This window comes from Episyrphus balteatus, chromosome 2 (assembly GCF_945859705.1).
Source record: "Episyrphus balteatus chromosome 2, idEpiBalt1.1, whole genome shotgun sequence".
Taxonomy (NCBI): Eukaryota; Metazoa; Arthropoda; class Insecta; order Diptera; family Syrphidae; genus Episyrphus; species Episyrphus balteatus.
Window position 1 is genome coordinate 68,643,516 of NC_079135.1, and position 22,266 is coordinate 68,665,781.

The 22,266-nt window shown below is 29.7% G+C and overlaps 1 protein-coding gene and 1 long non-coding RNA gene across 3 annotated transcripts in view; one reads left to right on the forward strand and one right to left on the reverse strand.

Moving 5' to 3' along the window:
* Positions 1 to 19,238, reverse strand: part of LOC129908169 (uncharacterized) — a 94,600-nt gene extending 75,362 nt beyond the window's left edge. For both annotated transcript variants that reach the window (XM_055984512.1, XM_055984503.1), the window contains exon 1: positions 19,024 to 19,238. The gene's annotated coding sequence lies outside the window, so the exon portion shown is untranslated. The remainder of the gene's footprint in view (positions 1 to 19,023) is intronic.
* On the forward strand, positions 8,750 to 10,854 carry LOC129908170 (uncharacterized). Its single transcript, XR_008771229.1, has 2 exons — positions 8,750 to 9,394; positions 9,449 to 10,854. It is a non-coding gene; the product is annotated as an uncharacterized LOC129908170 (long non-coding RNA).
* Positions 19,239 to 22,266: the final 3,028 nt, after the last annotated feature.

The window sequence follows — 22,266 nt, forward strand, 5'->3', positions numbered from 1 at the left end:
TGAAAAAAATTCCAAACTGGAACAACAAAATTCAGCTGTGGAAATTTTTTCATACAATTACCCGTACCGCTTCATCAACGTCAATGTACTGATTAGAAATATGAAAGCCGCGACAAGGTTTAATTAATTTAATTTTGCAACTAAATTGCACCTAAAAATTTTGATTAAATTATTATTAATAAATATATGTAAATATTATTTATTAATAAACTTCGTAAGGACCATTTCTGTCATTAATTTATTTGAAACTTATCACAGATTTTCAGTCCTTAAATAAAAACCTTTCAACCAAAAGTATTTGTATGGACTTCTTAGACTCTTGATTTCGATGTTAAGTGAACCATTATTATTAGGACCATTTCTGTCATTAATTTATTTGAAACTTATCACAGATTTTCAGTCCTTAAATAAAAACCTTTCAACCAAAAGTATTTGTATGGACTTCTTAGACTCTTGATTTCGATGTTAAGTGAACCATTATTACAAACTGAGAGCTTCATTTTATGACAGTTCTCTTAAGTACTTATTCTGTATTTCAACTACATGCTTTAAAAAAGACCAACATATTCTAATGGATTCTATTTCAATGGAGCCCCGTGTATTAATTTTCGTCATATGTGTTCTGTTTTACCTGTAAAAAAATACTCACCTTTACTTGTACTAGAAAATACTATAACTTTTCTTAATGTAATCGTATTTACAGGGTTTTGATGTCATGAGATTTAGCATTAAAAAATACGTCACGGAAATCATGCGTTATATGCTTCCATACAAATAAATCTTTTGTTTACTATCGCTTCTCTGCCCCACAAAAAAAAAATAACCTTGCACCAACATATTTTTTATGGATTGCTTGATTCTTCATTCTTATTTGAAACAAAACGTTTTTGCAAGTTTCTATGAAGGTAGAATTTTTTATTTTTCTTTATGCTCGAAAAATGTCCCTTCTAATAATGGTCAGACTTGGTGCTGGGACTTGTTGTTCGTTGCTATATAAGAAACCGAAAAAAATGTTAAGTAATTAAAAAAATTATTAATGATAGAAATGACTACTTGGCGAGAGCAGATGGAAAATAACGACTTCAACTACTTGTACGTTCTTTATCTCGTCGTTGTTTTTCTTGCGAGCTTTGTAATATTTTCTCTCTGGTTAATTGCCTGAATTATTGGGACAGGTATGTGCGTACATAAGCGTATGTTTTTTTGTTTATGGAAAGTAGTTTTCCTCGAGGTTCCTTTTTTTTAAAACCTTGTCGTGGCTTTCATATTTCTAATCAGTACATTGACGTTGATGAAAAAGCTCTTTCAAGGTTCCGAAAACCCTCACTATCATATTGGTATTTTTTTTTTTTACTCAAACATCAAATCAAAGAAACTAATTTTCATATTTTTCAATTTTGTGTCTATAGAAAAATAAATTAATATAAAATTTAATTATTACAAAAAAGATACAAAAATGGGACCCTAATGAAATTTGGTAATAATGTTGCATTTGAAATTTGAACCAACAATCTAAAGATTCTATAAGACTTTTGTGACTCTTGAGAAGCGTCTGTATAACTACTCCCTATCTTCACAACAAACTTTTAACTTACGCTAGTGATGTGATTTTTTTCGGTCTTAAATGATTCGAAGCGATACAGAGAAAGATAGTAAGTACTATAAAATAATATAGGATTCACTTATTACCTAAGCTGTTTCACAAGGAAATACAAATGATTGATAATTAAGATTTTTTCATAGAGATTTCTTATTATTTCTATATATGTATGTAGGGTAGAAGGGGGAGGATTTGCCAGGATTTAGGAAAATTGACTTAACGCAAAGTTTTTACGTTTCTTTTAATTTTTTTATATCTGATATTATTATTGACTTTATTATCTTCACTTAAATATTTTTTTCATCTTGATATATTAATTTTTTCTATTTTTAAGAGCCCCCGCACACTACAGACTTTCTATCGGCCGATAGTTTAGTCGGGTTGGGCTCCTAGTGTGCGCACAGGCAACCGACTAAACAGTCGGGTCGCTAGGAAATATTTTAGTTTGAAGGCAATTGTGTAGCAAAACAAACTTTTTTTTCGATCAAACAAACTTTTTGATCGGCCGATACTTAATCGATGTAGTGTGCTCACTTTCATACATTTTGATACTGATTAAGAGACCGACTAAACTGTCGGCCGATAGAAAGTTTGTAGTGTGCGGGGGCTCTAATAATTTATTCAAAAAAATGAAAAGTGATGTGGCAAAGCCTCCCCAGGTGGGAGGCTTTGCCACGGGGGTGGGGAGGGATTGCCAGTTACCTAAATATCAAAGTTAATACAAATAAAACCAATATTCATAAACAAAACTTCTTTTTAGCTGAAAATACGAAGAAGGGACTGATTTTAAAGGATTCTGCCATCCTCTTTTGAGGAAGCTTGCTTCTGGCAAATGTACCCCATGGGGTGCATTTGCCAGAGCAAAACCTACCCAAAAACGAATGGCAAATGCACCCCACAAGCTAATCTTTCAAAAATTTACTTATAACTTTTTTATAAGTTAAACAGTAAAAAAATCGCTTCTACACAGCATAGTACACATAATTTTGAAAAGATATTTGTATCAAAAAGTAATTTAACACGACAAATACTTACAATTTACGACGGTTATGTACCTTCGTATTTTGGTTCTCAACATTAAAAAACTAACACAAGCGTCTAATTTATTTCGTCTCCAGCCAAAAGCTGTCAAACTTTGTGCAAAGTTTTCAATCATAAATGTGCAACACAAAATGATTTTTCTGTATTTAATATTCTGTTGGCTTGGAAAAAAACCTGGACTGGCAAAGGTACCCCACTGGCAAATGCTCCCCCTTCTACCCTACCTAGAAAATCTTTTAAAAAGTTTAGCAAAAAAATTCATAAATTTCTTAACTTGAGACTAGAACAAAAATTGTGACCAATATTTGAAAAGCTAGGTAGCTCAGGTAGTAGGGTGTGCAACTAATTACTTTAACTCACAAATTCGATTCCCGGAACGATCGCAGTTTATTTTTTTTTTCTTCGCAAAATCCTACAAATGCAAATTTTAAAACAATAAGGAAAAATTATAAGACATTCTTCATTGATGAGAACTATAGATAAATCTTATAATTTTTTCTTTATTTTGACTCGGACCATGAAGCTGTATTACTGTCTATAAACCTTCAACACCATAAATATTTTTACCACAAGTATATCTGAAGAATTGATCAATTACCTCAAATTTGATGCTACTTAATTACAAAAAGATGTCGACGAATGGATCGTTTTATCTACAGCCACAAAGGAACTTACTTTACTCAGAGTATGACAGCCCAAGCCTCCATCTAGAGGAAACTGTCTTCGGTGCATTTCAGAACCAGAAGCAACAAAAGATTTCCCAGGACAATATCAACACCTTTTCGTGAACATTCACCTAAGAAAGAGTCTACATAGGCTTTGCTGATTGAACTCAAACGTACAAACATCATGTTTAGGAACTCCTTATGGCCCTTCAATGATGTCCAATATCAGAAGAGACTCCAGGCCATGAAATCAGAAATAGACGCCTTCAGGAACTGTCGGAAGTAGGCCTTCAATGTCAAAATCCATCACTACCACTAACGGCGAGGTAACATCCAGTGAGGACAAGGCATAAACCTTCACAGACTACTTTGAAACCCGTTTCCAAGCATATGTACCGATGGACCCAGGATTCCTTGAAGAAGTAGGGTTATCTATTTAGCGAACGCAATCATATCACGAAAAAGCCAGATTCAGCAAACACAATCCAGCCAGTGAACGGGATCATTGGCTCGATTGTGTTTGCTGAATCTGGCTTTTACAGCATAGAGTTTTCTACTCCAAAGAAATACAACACATCATTGATAAAACTAACACTAAGAAGTCAATAGAAACAGGTAAAATCTCAATAATTGCTATTTCATAATATAATTGCAAATTCATATACATAAGCTCTACCAAAATTCAGTTTTCCGATAATCTAATTCATTTATTTCGGATGTTTTTACTTCCAAATCGGAAACTGCTTATCAACGACAACAATCATAAGAATGCAGTTGCACAAGGATGCAAACCAAGGACTCTGTAATATCATTTCCCCGTACCAAACCCGGTCAGAAAACTCGGAAAGTCTCCTGTTTGTGGAGATTCCCCAAAATACACCCAGTCTAAATTACCCGAAACTATGTAGTTACCAGAAGAGTCGATGTCTACATAAGATGCCTCTATTAATTTTTCTAGCGATAATGATAAACACCGCACACTGGGGATTTTGCGGAAAAAAGTCCAAAATTTAAAGTTCCTCGGAGAATATTTCAATAGTATTTCTAAATTCTAGAATAAAATCTGAATCAAAATCAGAAAGAATTACTAAAATCGGACTTGTAGTTTACTTTTCAGAGCTTTGTAAAGGGACAAGTTGTTGAAAGTATAAAAAACGAAGTGAAAATACCCTCAAATTAAAGCTGTGTAATTTTTTTAGCTTGATCCGACTCATACACTTTTATTTTTCCGTAAAGAAGCCATCGTTTGTCTATTGTAAATCGAAGAAATTATTAATTTTAAAGATGTTAATTATTTTATATAATTATTTAAAGAAAAGAGAAAAAAATGGCTTGATTTTTTCATATTTTTGTATATATTATTTTAGCTACACTTGCCTACAGTTAGAGACTATTAAAACTTTTTCCTTATAAAATTCCCTTTCGATGAAGGCCAAATTTGGGTGCCACCAGGTGCCACTGCGTTTTTTATTGGCAATTGAAAACTTCATTTGGTCGCAAAAATCATTTTCTTAAAAATTACTTAAAATAACAAAAAAATATTAAAAATCAATGGTAACACTTACAGTTATAAATGATACTTTTTTTAAAAGCCAAAATATTAGGCTTAATTTGAGCTTTTAAATTAAGTTCTTTAAGTGAATTGTTTTTGAAATAATCGATTTCAAAGTAAAAATTTTGAAAAAAAAAATTTAAAAAAACATATCTAATACTATTTTTGACAAGGCTGGGGATTTGAATTCAGTTTGAATGATGAAGAACACTGCCTTAATTAATTCCTTACCAAACACTGAAAACCATATGTTTCTATGCCTTCTAGTTTTCGAGAAAATTGAAAAGTAAAAAATCAGATTTTTGTTTTTTTTGGCTGCAAGCTTGAAATTCTTATCCGAAAAGACAAATAGAGAAAATAAAATTAATTCGTAACACATTTTTTTACAAATCTACTACAATAAAATTACATTTGATTTTTTGAACTTGGCTCAGAAAAATTAATTTTCGTTATATGTAACTGAAATGTATGTACATAATATATTGATAACTATTCAAATTTAAAACGAGTGAAAAGGGATTATGCGTCTTATTATTATACATTTTATTAATAATGGGAATTTTAAGCATTTCATGCGAAGATCTAAGCAGAAATCTAATGGAATGTCTCAAGATTTAAATTGAAATTATTATTGAAAAATACAGATCATCTGACCCCTTCCTTTATTAAGAAGAATCAGAGTCATTTAATTGAGGAAAAAATGGCTCTCTTAAAAGAATAAACTTTTGAAAAATTTGTATAAAAAATGAAAAAAGTGTTTTTTTTTAATAATTTTTAACTATAATTTGGGTTTTTTATTTTGCTTGGACGTGGACCTCGACAACAGTACCTACTATGAGTTATTCTTTTCCATTTTATGTATTTAAAATCGGTGAGGTGGTTCCAATAATAGAAAAAAATTTTAAAAAAATGCTATAAGTACAAGTAATTTGAGAATCGGAATTCTTTATTACTCTCACAAATTTTTTTAAAAGGACGTGGCAGTGGGCGGAAATGAATAATAATAATTTCATACGACGAAAACTGTCATCCCTGAAAATTTCATCCAAATCTATTCAGTGGTTCAGTTTTTATTTAATTTTTTCCGCACTCCCATACAAATTTCCCCAGTGTGCACCGTCTGCTTATCTCTAGTTAATAGTCTTATAGGACCGAGGACGGTTTTTATGAAAAATACGAATTTTGGAATTATTCTTTCCTTGAACAACTATCAGTTATTTGCATATATAATTTCATGATTGAAGTCATATTTCCCGTGTTTCATTCAATAGCTGCATTGTTAATATTTTTATACTTGAGTATTTATTTATTTATTTAGCTACAAAATTAAATATTAATTAAATAGATGTCGTAAAATTCTACATAATTACTGTTTTACACAATACTTTGAAATAGTATTAAATATTGGTTTTTTAGCAACTTCTTTGAAAAAAAGTACCTTAAAAACATTTGGTAACATTACCAACTTTAAGCTCAACATTCGTTTAAACTTTATGTAGAAACAGCCTAAAGCATTCTTTTCCCAAAAAAAAATCAAGTCATTAATTCCTAAAAGTCAGAAATTAACTTAATCGCTTGCCTAATTTTCTTTGAACCAAATTAATTTGAAATAGTATTAAGTATTGGGTCTTTGAAAAAAAGCGAAAAAAGTACCTTAAAAACATTTGGTAACTTTACCAACTTTAAGCTCAACATTCGTTTAAACTTTATGTAGAAACAGCCTAAAGCATTATTTTCCCAAAAAAAAATCAAGTCATTAATTCAGAAAAGTCAGAAATTAACTTAATCGCTTGCCTAATTTTCTTTGAACCAAATTACTGCTATTCCATAACTAATTTCCTTTTAAATTAATATTCCAAAAGTTAAAGCGTGTATTTTTCCCTGACTATGATGAGAACGTGCACCGAATAAAAATCTGGAGTACATAATAATTAGACATTTTCAATGGAACGCACGAAGTCACTTGGCTATTAAATCCCATCTAATCGCACATGTGTAAATGGTAGAACTAAATTATGGCTTTTGTCATAAGAACCCTGTACCATCTCCAAAGAAAAATTGCAATTATAACACATTAGAGTTCAAAAAAATCAACATTAAAGCAAATAATAAAGAAAAGTTTCATTTCGTTTGCAATTTTTGAAAGAACGTATCCAAACTATCAGCTGTGTACTTGTATTCTTACCAAAACAACAAAAACAAAATACTCATCAACAACATCTTAAATTTTCTTGTGTGTGTTTGATTGAACTTCAAAAAAAGTTGAAACATTTTACATCTTGTATAATTTTTTTTTTTTTTTAATTATCAGGCATATCAGTTTTATGTGCCTTTTCATCACTCATAATTTTTAAACTTTTAAAGCCCTCAGCAGTATAGTGTTGCAATTATTTTCTGAATTGTTGGTATTTGGCAAGCTTTAAAATCAATCTTGTGAAATGTGTTCAGAATCACAAGACACTGTGTATCATGTGTTCTAAGCTTATTCTCTGACATCAAAGGTCTTGGTGAGCTCTTTATCATCTTGATGTACTTACATAGTTAGGTTTTGGTATACGTTTTAGAGCATCAACTTGAATTTTACATACTCAACAAAGGCATAACACGTATACACATACAATCAACACATTTTGTTTTTTTCTTGTACAGGAGCGAATTAACAAAATTTTATTGGTTTTTATCTTTTTCAACTAAATTAAAATTAGAAAATCGAAAAACAATCCTTAAGTTTTTTAGTCTGTCAGTCTATCAGTCAGACTGTATGTGTAAGGGGCCCAGGCTTTCCAAAAGAATTGGAAAAATAAGGGTACATACGGGAATGAGCGGCTAACAGATGTATACCTACTGAGCCAAGTGACAAAATATGTATTCGGAGAAATAAAGCGTTTTTAAACTGCCTTTAATAACTTTGGCACTATATTTTTATCGCTATTGAAATTATACTTCTTTACGTGCTTTTTTTTGTATCAAGAATGAGCTATCTTCGTATTTGGTATATGTAGATCACCCGTTTTTTACTTTCTAATCTCTTCTCAAACACATACCCCCCATACAACTTTTCGTGGCAACGCAGTTTTCTCAAAAACAGCTTTAACGATATCTATTAAATTTGACGAACTTAGCATTTTTAGTCATTCTAACGAAATATGTATGGTCTTTCGGGTTTTTGAAAAAAAAACTATTTATGTAGACTCTTCCCGTATAACATTTCGATTGGTTAAAATTAAACCCTTTAAATAAATCAATGGTATACTACTAATTTGGACTAGCATAGACATATTTTACTTTAAAACCTTTTTTCATACGACCAAGTTCCTGCATGCTACCTAATTGCGTATTTAATTTGCAACGGATTGTTTTTTTTTATTATAAAAATGCATTATCAATACCTATAGAAAAAGACACAAAATTGCCAAACTGGGAGTTCTGAGAAGGATAAGCATTTTTTTTTTAGTTTTTGACTAATACTTTTTCGAGCAATCGAAACCAAATGCAGGTACTGTAGATAAAAGTGTGTGTTGTCAAAGAAAAGAGGAAACATAAGTGGAATTTTTTGATACTTTAAAATAGTGACGCCGTGTTTTCTATTTATAAAAAAAATAGACTGTGACAGATGTAAAAACTTTTCAATGGTAGCACTTTACAATATAAGCCAGTAAATTTGTGTATGCGGCAGTTTTTTAGAACTTGCTATCTTACTGGTAGCAATATTTCAAGTAGGTAGATATATGGAACTTTCCCGGTTTTTCTTTTTGCAGTTGGCTTTATAAAGATGCTTTGAAACTCTGACCCTAATTAATAACCTATTTATAATCGAATGATATTCTTACTGGTTAAAATTTGTTAATTTATCCTTATTTATAACTGTGCTGGACTGTGCGTCAATGCGGACCAAGCATTGTAACCATAGTTAAAGATCCTTAAAAAATTTTAAGACCGTCCCATTTCCCGTGGGAAATAATTTCAATTTTGAAATAAAAAAAAATTGATACAAGCAACCCTGATTAGATAAGTTAAAATGGGAATTCAAAAAATAAAAAGACTTAGATTTAAGTGCCGTGGTACACTGAGGGAAAAATCCAATGTAAAATTTAATATATAACAATTTAAACAAGTTTTGAAATTTTTAATCAGACTTTAGTTGCAGTTTATCACACTAATTTTCCACAGTAAAATGTTATATGATTAAAACTTTGAACTAATGTCGTTCTACTTTGATTTTGAAATAATCGTCTTCAACGCAAAATGATTACGAAAAATAGTTAAAATAAAATTGGTTTTCGTTGATTTCAAGTTGTTTTTTCTCTCAGTGTATTTCTTCGAAAATTAGTTGGCTATAATTTTTTTCACATAGAATCGTTTTTCTATTTCTTTCAACTTCAATTTTCCGTCAATTCAAACTTTGGAAATTAATTTTTTTTAATCGATAGAAAAATATGAAACGAACTTTCATTGCCTAAAAAAAAAACAATCCCTTCAAAATGCGGAAACAAGAAAACATATAGGTACATATAGAGAGTTGTAGGTATCAGAAAGGTAAAATTCTATGTTTTGAATGATCTTCAAAATATGGTGTAACATTTTTCTCAGCTTATGTAGGAGGACAAAAATTCAACTGTTGAAATCAAATGTCAATTCTAGGCTGTTAGTCGCACTTGAAAAACTATACTTGCCATCCCAAGGAATCAGTAATTTCACTGCCCCCTATATCTAATCGTGTATTTGTTGAGCGAGCAAGGAATCCATAGAAAATATTATAAAAAGAAGTGCTAGACAAACGCTTTCGACAACGATTCCGTTGGAACCAAAAATAACCACTCCAACACGTTCACACAAAAAAATTGTGACGAATCTAAAATGTATATCTGATAAGGAAAACCGCAAGCATAACCACGCAGAAGCAAATAAGGAAGGAACTAAATAGATCTGAAAACCTTAAGACAAACTCCTAAGTAGGCAAGCATGTACAAAATATAATATTGTTGTTTATCAACTTGAAAAAACTTAAACCAAAATTTTGACCTTGGACTAAAAAAAAAACAAAAATTCAAGGATATGGACCTGCTTTGTTAGCCTATTATTGAAGGTAAAGAAATAACCTTCCTTAAAAGTATACTTGCACATTTGTTAACATTAATAATAACACTGTGATAGTTCAAAAAACCGACAGAGGGCTCTTATGTCTACTAAAGATAATTCGAGTATGCTGAACACGATGGCGTTCTTAGTTTTTCTGGATTAGGTCAAATAAGAAAGATTTTTGCGTTTGAAATTTTGTTTGCACATGCCAAAACTGAGGGTATAAAACACCATATATTTTCCAATTTTTGATTTTTATCGATAAAAAAATGATGGAAAATCTATTTTTTTGGAAGTATTATTCGTAAAAATAGTTATTTGAAAAAAAATCTGTCAAATAACTATTTAAATCATTATTTTTTGGCAAAAAAACGTCGATTTTTCTTCAATTTTTCTTACATTTTTTAACTATAAAGGTACAAATGTATGCGAAAACTCAACAATTTTTTGTACACACCTTGTATGTGTTAGTACTCTGGAATATTATACATATGTAGATGTAGGTATTTAATTAAAAAATCAGGCATGGTATCAATATTTTTATTTAATTTTTGTTTAAGTTCAAAAAATCATTTTTCTTTCAATTTGTTTTAAAATTAAAACATATTTACTATTACTTCCATCTGCATTATATGAGCTTACATACACAACACATAATATATTTGTCACAGTCCCCGTTTAACTGAAGAAAATATTTAAAGATCAGAAACGTGTTTCAGATAAGCGGGTTTTTTTCTTAAGAGGGTTTCTCTTAAGCGGGTTTTTATGCTACTTGAGCCCATAGGCGTTTTGCCCCCACTTCCCCTACATATGTATTGCATTTAAACTTTTTGTAATTTTTTTATTTTATAAACTTAAAAATTAAAAAAAAAAAAACAGTGTTTTACTGCTACTTTTTCACTCTTAAGCTTAACCAATATTGTAGATAGGTAGGAACTGCCTATTCGTATTTGTAAACAAAGCCATATTCTATCCTGAAATACAACATCAAATCGTTGCCACCTAGTGCTGCATTTAAATTTAAGTACCTAATACGAAAAATATCAGAAAAATTGAAAAAAATTGACGTTTTTTTGCCATAAAATAATGATTTAAAATGTCATTCGGCAGATTTTTTTTTTTCAAATAACTTCTTTTACGAATAATACTTGCGAAAAAATAGATTTTCCATCATTTTTCATTGATAAAAATCAAAAATTGGAAAATATATGGTGTTTTATACCCTCAGTTTTGGCATGTGCAAACAAAATTTCAAACGCAAAAATCTTTCTTATTTGACCTAATCCAGAAAAACTAAGAACGCCATCGTGTTCAGCATACTCGAATTATCTTTAGTAGATATGAGAGCCCTCTGTCGGAAAAAAAAAGTTCCATTTTCGAGCACAGTGTAATTGATCTTAATAATGTAAAATTTCTCCTAAAATCATTTTTCCATCTCATGAAGATTCTTAGCCCCTTGACACTTTCAGGAAGGGATAGTGTTTCTATAGAAACAAAAACATTCCATACAGAATCCTAATAATTGTATATTTTCTTAATAACTAAATTATGTAATTAAATTATCTTACATTGAGTTTTTTATAATTACCTGGGGGCACTTAGTTGTCCAAGTCCATACCTGGTTATCTTAAATTAAGATAAACAAACACAAAACCACACAAAAGGATAAATACTCTCCTCTGAACTCAGGGTTTAGTCACATTTAAGTTTTGAACACCACAAAACTCACCTCGTTTTGTCAAATGTCATCATCATCATGCATTCATCATATGCATACATCTGTTAACCAAAAATAAACTTGACAAATAAAAGAAAAAAAGGATTTTTCAAGTGCCTTGTACACAACATACATCAGGTGAATTTCAGTAAGGAATATCTTCCCTCGTTTATATGAAATAAGTTCTTAACCTTTGTATGGCTTTATTTTTCTTCGCAATTATTTCACTTTCACCATATACATACATATAACATACATAGAAATAGATGATTTACAAATAAAAGAAAACCCCATTCACAAAACGTATAATCTATGTCAAGAGGTAGAAGAAACATTTTCAAGGCGCTTTTATTGATGCAGTTTATAATACGGTACACTGAACTATTGAGATGTAATCAACAATTCAATTTGTTTTAATTAATCATTGGATTGGTTTGCTTTGAGGTGTAGTAAGTATTGCAAGAAAAAGTAGAGTGTGACCAAGGGTTAATTATCTTTTGTTTTTTCATAGTACCTAAACTATTTTATTTGTATACGTTTTTATTTGAAATATTCATATTTTGCGAGTCTTACTCTAAGCTAAAAAAAATCTGCTTGAAATTGTTGGCATTTCAATTCATAATTTAACTGAATTTCGAATCCAAAGATGGTCATACTCATATATCAATATTTAATAAATGCTGCTTGTGTGTGATATAAACTGTTATTGTCTTCGCTTTCATGTCGAGATCTTCAAAAGATAAAGATAAATTATTGATTTGAGATACCCCACTAGAAAGTTGAGTGTCTACATAGACATTGTTTGACATTGTCTAGCCGAATTCTAGCAGCTTAAACTGTTTATAATATCGCACAAAGAAACAATAACAATCAATATCATCGGTCTACAAGAAAGTTTAAAGATATTGTTTTCTTTATTGATTTAAAAGTGTATGACCTTTTATATGGTGATTGTTTAAATTGTATTTAAATAGAGGAGCTTGTTTTTTTCTAGGATTTCATATATAGTTAAGGAGTCGGTTAAGGATGACCTAGCCTAACCAATTATAAATGTCTTATTTAATTTTGAACATTTTAAATATAATCCTGTTTTACTATAACATAACATGATGTAATGTTTATCAAATATGTATGTTTTTTTTTTTTTTTTTTAAATCATTCATTCTTAACTTTAACAAAATTATATCTCAATCACTACAGAAATAATTTCCAAACTTTGTACCACCTAAAAAATAAAAAAAAAAATTCTTGACTATTTTTGATTTGATAAAATTTGTTCTAAATTTATAAAAAACGTACTCTTTTTTAGATTTTTTTTATTTTTCAAAGTATTGCATACATTTACGAAAAACTTTTTTCTCGAAGCTGAACAAAACATCTAGCAAATATGAAGATTTCATTTCATTATCAATTAAATCCAGATTTGGTAAACCAAGACAGAAAAAAAAATAATTTGATTTTAATTATTTTCTTCAAAAAACCAGAAGAAATCCAAGCATCTGTTGTTTTGTATTTTACCTAAATTTAATAATAGCATTAAATTAAAAAAAAAAAGTAGTACTAAGCCCCAATTCATTATCTCTCCATTATATTTAAATTTGCAATTAAAATTTACATACGAAAATGATGACTTTAAATAAAATGGAGTGTGAATAAATTTGGTTTTGAAGAAGGTTTTGAACAAAAATCAGTTTAAAAAGATTTATTTTTTAATTCAAAAAGCTTTTAACTGGAAATTTAATTTTTCATAAACTTTTCATCAAAACAACATTGGCTTATAGCTTTTTTTACATAGCAAAAAGGAAAGTGTTGTCGTTGTTTATATATTTTTTTTTTTTTTTTCTATTTTGTAGGGGAGAGTGGGGCACATTTGAACACTTTTTGCTTTCGCCACTGCTTGAACGAAATATGTTCGTTTTCTTGATCTGTAAAGTTTACTAACATTGAACAGTAACATTGAACTTCGATTTCAAAGAACATTTGGTTAGTTAAACAAATTATTTATATTGAATTTTGATGTTTTAAAAATATATGCTTCTATGTTCAAAAGTGCCCCATTTTAGGGGGCAGTTTTGAACATGGAAGGGGCACTTTTGAACAGCAGTATTAGTTTCGTTGTAATGAATAAATAATACTTAACTTTTTATTAGTTTTTTAATAAGAACATACAAAAACTCCAAATTGATTATTATATCATATTCAATTAAACAACAAATAATAAAAACTCAGAAAAAATAACATTAAAATTTAAACTATAGTTATCAGTTTATCACATTTATAAGTTCAAAAGAAAAACAAAAACCAAGAAAAATTCATTTAAAATATATTTTAGAAAAATGGTATTCATACCATTTATGCTTCTCAGAGTAAAATAGATTTATTTTCAATATATATAGATATATTTCTAGACATTAAATCCAAATGTTAACAATTACATTAATTGGTGTAGGTAGCTTGACTTTAATTTCTATAACGCTTAAGCGGTATATAATCGAGTTCTCATCGAGAACAGTCTAGCAGAACTTGAAGAATTCAGGCTTTTTTTTTAATCTTCAATTATTGTTGTACATATTTCCATTTTTTCTTTAATTTTGCCCACAAATGCTAGTTTCATTATTTTTTTTTTTTATAAGAACATTACGATTTATTAAATAAAACACATTCAAGTGTCCTCAAAATGTCTGATACAAACTGCTCGGGCGGTTTTGAACATGTTCAAAAGTGCACCACCATACTTGTTCAAAACTGCCCCAACTGTGTCAACGACAATAAATGTTCAATAAATATTTAACATTAATATATTCATTCAAAAATTCACCGTCAATTAGTTTAAAATTCATTAACCATTAACAAAAATTGTATTGCGTTTTGAAATCACGTACCAATTTTTTTTTAAACTCTTACAACTAAAAAACTGATATAATGCAAAATCACTATAAAAATCACCTTCCACCTATAAATCTGAAAGTCAGCCGAGATAAAGATGGAAAGTCATTGACATTTATGGATATCGTGTTGACGGGTTCAAATATCGAAATACTTCTAAAAAAGATTGATATACTAAAATTTTATATGCAGTGTTCAAATGTGCCCCGTGTTCAAAACTGCCCCACTCTCCCCTATTTATTTTTCTAAATACCTGTCTCTCTTAAAGTGATTTCTGATTACTGCTTTTGACTCAATCTTCACTCAAACTGATTTAGATTTTAGAGTTCAAAACAAGGAACGTCATTTAGAAATAAAATAGACGACTGGGTTGCACGTAGGTTCTCTTGCAGTTCGAAGTACTTATAGATTAAGTAACCATTCAACCAAAAATAACATTTGTATCAGATTTCAAGAGAATCTCTCCATCCGTTTACGCTGCGGCTTCATGTACAGATGGACGCAAACCAATTTTTATAGTTAAATCAATTATTTTTTTTTTATTTCGAAGAGATAGCCTTATGCGTACAAAAGTGTTTTTCGATTACGGTTTCAAGTTTTAAATTTGTTTCTTAAAAAATCGAATTCTTAATAACAACGATTGGAAAAAACAACTTCAACAGAGGTGTTCATTGAGCTTCATATATACAGGGTGTCCCAAAAGTAATGGATCAAACCAAATATGATGATAGGCCAACTTTAGGGCTCTCAGAATTTTGTAACTTGTTCATTCCAAATCCTTACGGTTTTCGATTTAATGCAGTTTTTATGAAATTTCGAAAAATCCCGACTTTGCAACAGTATTTTGCTTCCTCTGCTCATAATTGATTTTTGTTTTTTACAATTCTTTCACTAAAACATTGCTTAATAATAAGAAATAATTAACTAATCAAAATATTTTCTATTTCATACGCCATTTTGCTGCAAATTAATTAACAGTTCCATATTTTATAAAAACTCAATTTCATTCTTTTATTTCAGAGCAACAGCCTGAAAAAAATTTGTATAGTGTGGCACTGGTTTATTATTTTGAAAACTTGCCGTGTTATAGCAGTTTTCAAAAATGAAAGATATTAAAATTTGAATGCAAAAAAACAGACGTTTTCAGAGCAAAATAACAAACAAAAATCGAGTCTTTTGTTCAAAAAGAAATAAACAAACAACACTCGAGAAACTGTGTTTATTTTTCTCTGAAAAGCCCTGTTTTGTTGCTTTTAAATTGTAATATCTTCAGTTCTAAATTCAACTTTAGAAACTTTTATACATTTTTGAAAACTGCAATAACACGACAAGTTTTCAAGATAATAAACCAGTGCTACACCATACCAATTTTTTTCAGGCTGTTGCTCTGAAATAAAAGAAAGAAATTGAGTTTTTATAAAACATGGAACTGTTAATTAATTTGCAGCAAAATGGCTTATGAAATAAAAAATATTTTGATTAATTAATTATTTCTTATTATTAGGCAATGTTTTAGTGAAAGAATTGTGAAAAACAAAAATCAATTATCAGCGGAAGAAGCAAAATACTGTTGCAAAGTCGGGATTTTTCGAAATTTCACAAAAACTGCATTAAATCGAAAACCGTAAGGATTTGGGATGAACAAGTTACCAAATTCTGAGAGCCCTAAAGTTGGCCTATCATCATATTTGGTTTGATCCATTACTTTTGGGACACCCTGTACATATTTATTTTTTATTTAAAAAAATATATGGAGATCATTGTTTGTTTGATTTTAATGTTTGAATAATATATTTCGAATTTTAAGAAAAGCCATCGTTGAAAATTTGTTCACAAAGCAAGCTCAAAATTTTATTAAGAAAAAGAATTACTTTCTCTGTGTCAGGATTTTTAAATTTTTAAACATGCAGCAGCAAAACTACATAAAAATAAAATAAAATAAGCTTGACTTAAATATTTTAATATTAAAAATAAATGTTTTCGTCTGGTAGATTTTTTTCTTTTGTTTTAACTTTTGTGTATTAAATTTCAAAAAATTCGGAGTTTAACTTCAGATTGTTTGCATTGACGTAATAAATTAATAGTTTTTTGAAGCTCAACACAGTCATTCTCTTTTTCTGGTGTGAGAAAAAAAGCCTTTTACAGATATTTTTAAAATTATTTGCCAAGAATACCTACCTATCTCTAAAAAAATTATTTTTGTTGTCGTTTTTTTTTTATAAGATCCAAAAATAGCTGTGACATATTGGCAGTGGGTTTAAAATTGAAATAATTTTAATTTGTACATTTACAAAAAACAACAAAGTATTTGTACTGTTTATGTTTATCAGACAAGTAAATAAATAAAAAGCTCTGTCAGTTTCCAACAATTTACTCCACTTTGTTTAATGATTTTTTACAACACGGTTTAGTGAGTAGAAACTTCACTACGTTTTCTTTACTTGTGATATCTTAGAACACTACTTAGGAAAATGCGATCTAATTTTCAAAGTCATTATTTAAGTGCTTCAATTAGAACGAACTTTCAAGGTCACTGTGGCGTATGCGTAATATTTTATTAATGACAAAATATTAATGCCAATTATTCTATTCTTAGCCTTTCTGTGTCCTTTCAAATTATTTAATAAGTTACATCAAAGTTTGAAAACGGTAAGCAGTACTTAAACTTGTAAAAATAATAATATCAGCTGGAAAAAGCGGCCAAGATCTAGATATTTAATTCCCAACTATCTCGGTTATAACTGAACGGGTTTTAATAAATTCTAGTTCATATAAAAAGAATTAGAGTTGTAGTTTTTTAAGATCTCATAATCGCGTCTTGTGAATGAATTTTACCTATATTTAAAAACTTTGAAAATTCAAAAAAGGTGAGATTTACAAAAGGAATGAGCTTAATATGCAGAATGGTGAATTCATTTTGCAAAGGGCGAATATAATTTGCAAAAGGGTAAACATAATGTAAAACAAACTGGTGAGCTTACGCATTGCATTTCCTGCGCAGAAGGGGTTGTGAAACGAAAATATTAAAAGAAAATGCAAGATTCCGTTGTATTTGTTTTTATATTTGAGTCAGCAATTTCCACAGGCAGATAAATAATGTGGGCCAGACATGTGGGAAAGTAATCCTTTTGGGATCGGAATCATAAAATCTTCAAAAAAAAAATTAAAAGGATTTAAGTATGTAAAGTTGTTTGGGAAAATAAGTTAAAAAGAACAACTGATTCGATTTACCTAACTTTTGAACTTTGAATTTCACCTTGGTAAACGTTTTTTATATAATTTTCAATAACAAAAAAAAATTTTTTAAAATGCTTATCCTTTTTTCATTATTATTTTGAATATCTAATAACTAAAATAAATAATTCAAAAAATTCTAAGCAACTTGAAATTTTAAGTATTGAAACTTATGTTTCATATCCATCTTATTATACCTTCATTAATATTACTGTCCCTATCACCTGCAGAACAAATTTCGGGGCTACCCAGGTCATGAATTTTATTTTCTATTACAATCTCTTTTATACTAAAATGTGTTTTCTTCGGCACACAATTAAAGAACCCTTAAAACACCATCAAAAACAACCCTATATTTGTATATACATTCCCGAAGCGATTTCAACTTAAGTACACAAGAAACCTCAAAAAAAAAAATAGAAATGAAAAAAAAGAAAAAGCGACCCATAATGTCGACTATTGCTGAAATGCCAACATTAAACACAACCAAAATGCTAATTCAAATTTTATCAAAACCTCTTATTGTCGCAGTAAGGACCCGTATCTAGATTTCAACCTCCTTTTACTCTCATAAACTTTGAGAGTAGAGTGTCCTATAGTGTGATAGTACCCACACACAAAGTGATGATATCCATTAAAGTCGCAAAAGACAAAAAGAGAAAAAGGACCCATAAACAACCCAGCCAACGTGGTGGACGAAGGATGCAATAAAACTCAGTTCTTATACTGACTGACGGACATGATGCCCATTTCTAACGAATTTCATTAACTATAAAGATGAAAGAAGTTCCAAATGACATTTTGGCACTCCTTCCCATTGTGGTTGTATTATGAGGAAATGACAAAAGGCGAGAGAAGATAATATAGGTATAGGCTCCACCCCACCATAAAATATCCTTAATTATAAGGACTTAATTATTGATGTACAGAGACATAAGTTGATCGACCTGTGTGCAAGGGACTTTTCGAATTATACCCAAATTGACCATGAAAAATTTGTTTTAATTGAATTTTTGTGTTTGTGTATATAAGTTTTCTTATACATAAATCAAACTTAACCACAAAATATACCTACCAAAAATAAACGTTAATTGGATTTGAATTTTTTTGTGTGTTTTTGACAACGACCAGACATGTTGTTGTAACTATAAAACAATTAGTTATATATATTCGTTTGTATTTTGTGTGTCACAATTCATAGAAGAAGAAAAAAAAAATAAAATAAAAATACATAAAATTATGTACATACCAGAAGAATAAGAAAATCGAAGAGTATCACTATCCAAAAAGATATTACATAACGTGTTTAAGTAAAAACACGAACCGAAGAAAGAAAGCACATCTCTCCAAATACAAAAAAAAAAACACACACTTATTTATACATACACCACTGTAACGTACTGCTTATGTATGCACATATGAACATTTCTATAATTATTACGATATATTATACACTTTTCCTTCTTTTTTTTTGTAACCTTTATTTTTATCATTACATAAGATGGATTAATTACCATCGCTCCATCTCACTGTATGTGGATGGTTGTGCAAATATGCTTTAAATAATTGCGCGCATTTATAATTCTTCACTCTGACACCGAAAGTGTGGTGTACTAGTAAACCACTTAATGTTCAAATCCCCTCCTGGGATTTTGAAAAACATAAAAATCCTTGCTATGTGATTTGAACAATTATTTTAATTACTTTTTTTCACGGACATCGTAGACACTCTGTCAGAAAAAATTTGAATCGAATGAAAAAAAAAAACTGATGTACAATAATCACACAATATAATTTTTTTTGCTGCGTAAGAAAAGATATTAGATATTTTCTCGTCAGTCGAATTTAGAGAGTGATGATGAAAAATCTCAAAACTTTATAGATTTCCTTTATACATACACTGAGATTTTTTTTTTTTTTGTTTTTTTCTTTTTATTATATTTTTTTTTTTTTTTTAAATAAGAAAAACTAGTGAATTAAAAAAAAAATGTAAAAGAAACTGAATGACAAAAAGTGCGAACAAGGAACGGCCCATTGAGGGCAGATCTATCATAACCGCACATTACGATTTGTTATTTGGCACTGAACTTATCAGCTTGTTAAACTCTAACTACTGTCTGTCCTGTTTGTAAGGAAGATATGTCGATGTCAGATTCATGCAATGAATTGCTTTATCTATCTGGAGACACTGAGAAAAGCTCATCCAATGTAACTAGGGAACGGATTTACTACAATTGTACTGTTTGTTGTGTAGGTGTATTTACATTACATTGGTTGAAGGACAAACTAAAAAAAAATAAACAAGGTTTCAGTTTTAGAAATTGTTTCTAACATACTCGTAGTTATATTCCGTTGAGTTTTGGTATAAATTTTAAGATTTAAAAGAGTCAACCAATTGGATATTGGATTTTATTCACAGGGTGTTTCAATAATATGTAGTTCAAAATGCTTTATTTTTAGATTTTACTATATACAACTTATTGTAGGTACTGAGAAAAAATATTTTTGTTTTCATAGCAATGGTAATACATTTTTAAGGGTGGCCATGGCCATATCGGGATATTTTTGGTCGTATTCTATTGAAAGCGAGATTCGTTCACAAAAACCTTTAAATATTGCATCAACATAAATTTTCCAGCTTGATCAACCAAAATCCCCTCCCCTTATTTTGGACTTGAAATGCGGTTAAAAAAAATTCAATAGGGAGAATTTAGGAAACTTTGAACTTGAAATTCAAATCTTGCGTCGATACCAGTTATAACAATTCATGAATTAGTTTCTATGACTCTAGATCCTACCTTTCCTGGACTGTATATAGGCCAGGGAATTTAACAAAAAAGAGGCTTGATCCAGACAAAATTATATACAGCCTTTTTTTGTGGAAATTATCGACAGTAGTACCCTTACTCATTTACCCAAAGTAACGACGATTCCCATTTGGGGTTTGGGCTCCATCCACAGTGGTACATTTGGTGCTTTTTGGCGTCAAAATTCATTTGCACTGGCATTTCTTGGCGAAATGTCATGAAATTTGGTACACTGAAGGATATTTGTATGAATAATTCAAAAAAGGTGCCAACTTTTTTTATTCAAAATGGCCGCTCTAAAATGGCGGCCAGAATAAGCCTTTAAATAGAATTTTCTTTTTCAAAATAGTATATAAGCTAGAATTTTGGCTTTATTCAGGTCAAAAAAGTTTTTTATCTCAAATTAGAATTCATAGATTCATATTCATATCTTCATATAAAAAGATAAAAAATTCTAAACACAAATACACAATCTTTCCCATACAAATCGTATAAGAAATAGAAATTTGCGATGCGGCGGTACTAAATGGTAACATTAAGGGCTGAAACTTTTACAGTATTTTTTTTTCGTCATTTCCAACAATATTTTCAACAATGCTTTGAACAAAAAAAAAAATTTTTGAATCAGTCTAATACATACATATTTATATCTCAAAACAAAAAACAGCCTGAGCTCTGATTTAATCGATCACCAACTTCCAAAACCCTAAAAATGCTAAATTCGATGAGTATTCGACTCATTAGCTGGAAACCTATGTTCTAAGTTTTCGGTGCCACATTTTTTTCTAGTTCAATATTTGTCTTCACAAAAAAAAACCTTAATTTACACCATGAAATAAAATGTTCGTATAAGTTTAAAAAATAATGTAAGTAGTTCGCCGTTCTGGATTTCGAGAAAAATAAAACAGAAACACTTATCTGCAAATTAACATTTGGATTAAGAAGCAGAACTTAAATTGTTTCAAAAAATGTTTACTGTGCTTTGACCCATCGCATCGGTGCAGCTCAATTAGGCCCAATTTGTTTAGTAACCACTCGAAGAAATTAAAGTAGCATTCAGATGAAGCATAGTTGGAATATTTGTGGATCTTATTCCTAATCGAACGATTGCAAAATTCCATACGTTTTTTTAGTCTAAATTTTTTCAAAGAATCTGAAAAACATTTATAAGATTTATGTGTTGATTATAATTTATAACTTATTAATGAATATTTATATGAAATCTTATAGCTACATTAGATTGACCGCAACTCCCATAGACAAAATTTTTTGTCGAAAAAAAAATATTGTCATCAATTTAAATTTTCAGTACTTACCACCACAAACCATTACAAAAAAGTGATAGTTTGTTTGATAAATAATCACCCTACGTGGAGCAAAAGGAAATTATTTTAATGATCAACAATAGCTAATCAACCTATCCGATTACACCCCAGATGGTTCAATTCCATCCTAGCCGATTACGCTCCATATAGGTACGGGTTGGGGTCAAAATTCTGCCGGGGTCAAAATTCTTTTGTCAAAATTCTGCTTTCAAAATTCTGCTTTACAAAATTCTGCTTTCAAAATTCTGTTTTTCAAAATTCTGTTTTTCAAAATTTTGTTTTTCAAAATTCTGCTTTTCATAATTCTGTTTTCAAAATTCTGCAAAAAATTAAAAAAGGGTTTGGAAAATGTTCAAAAGC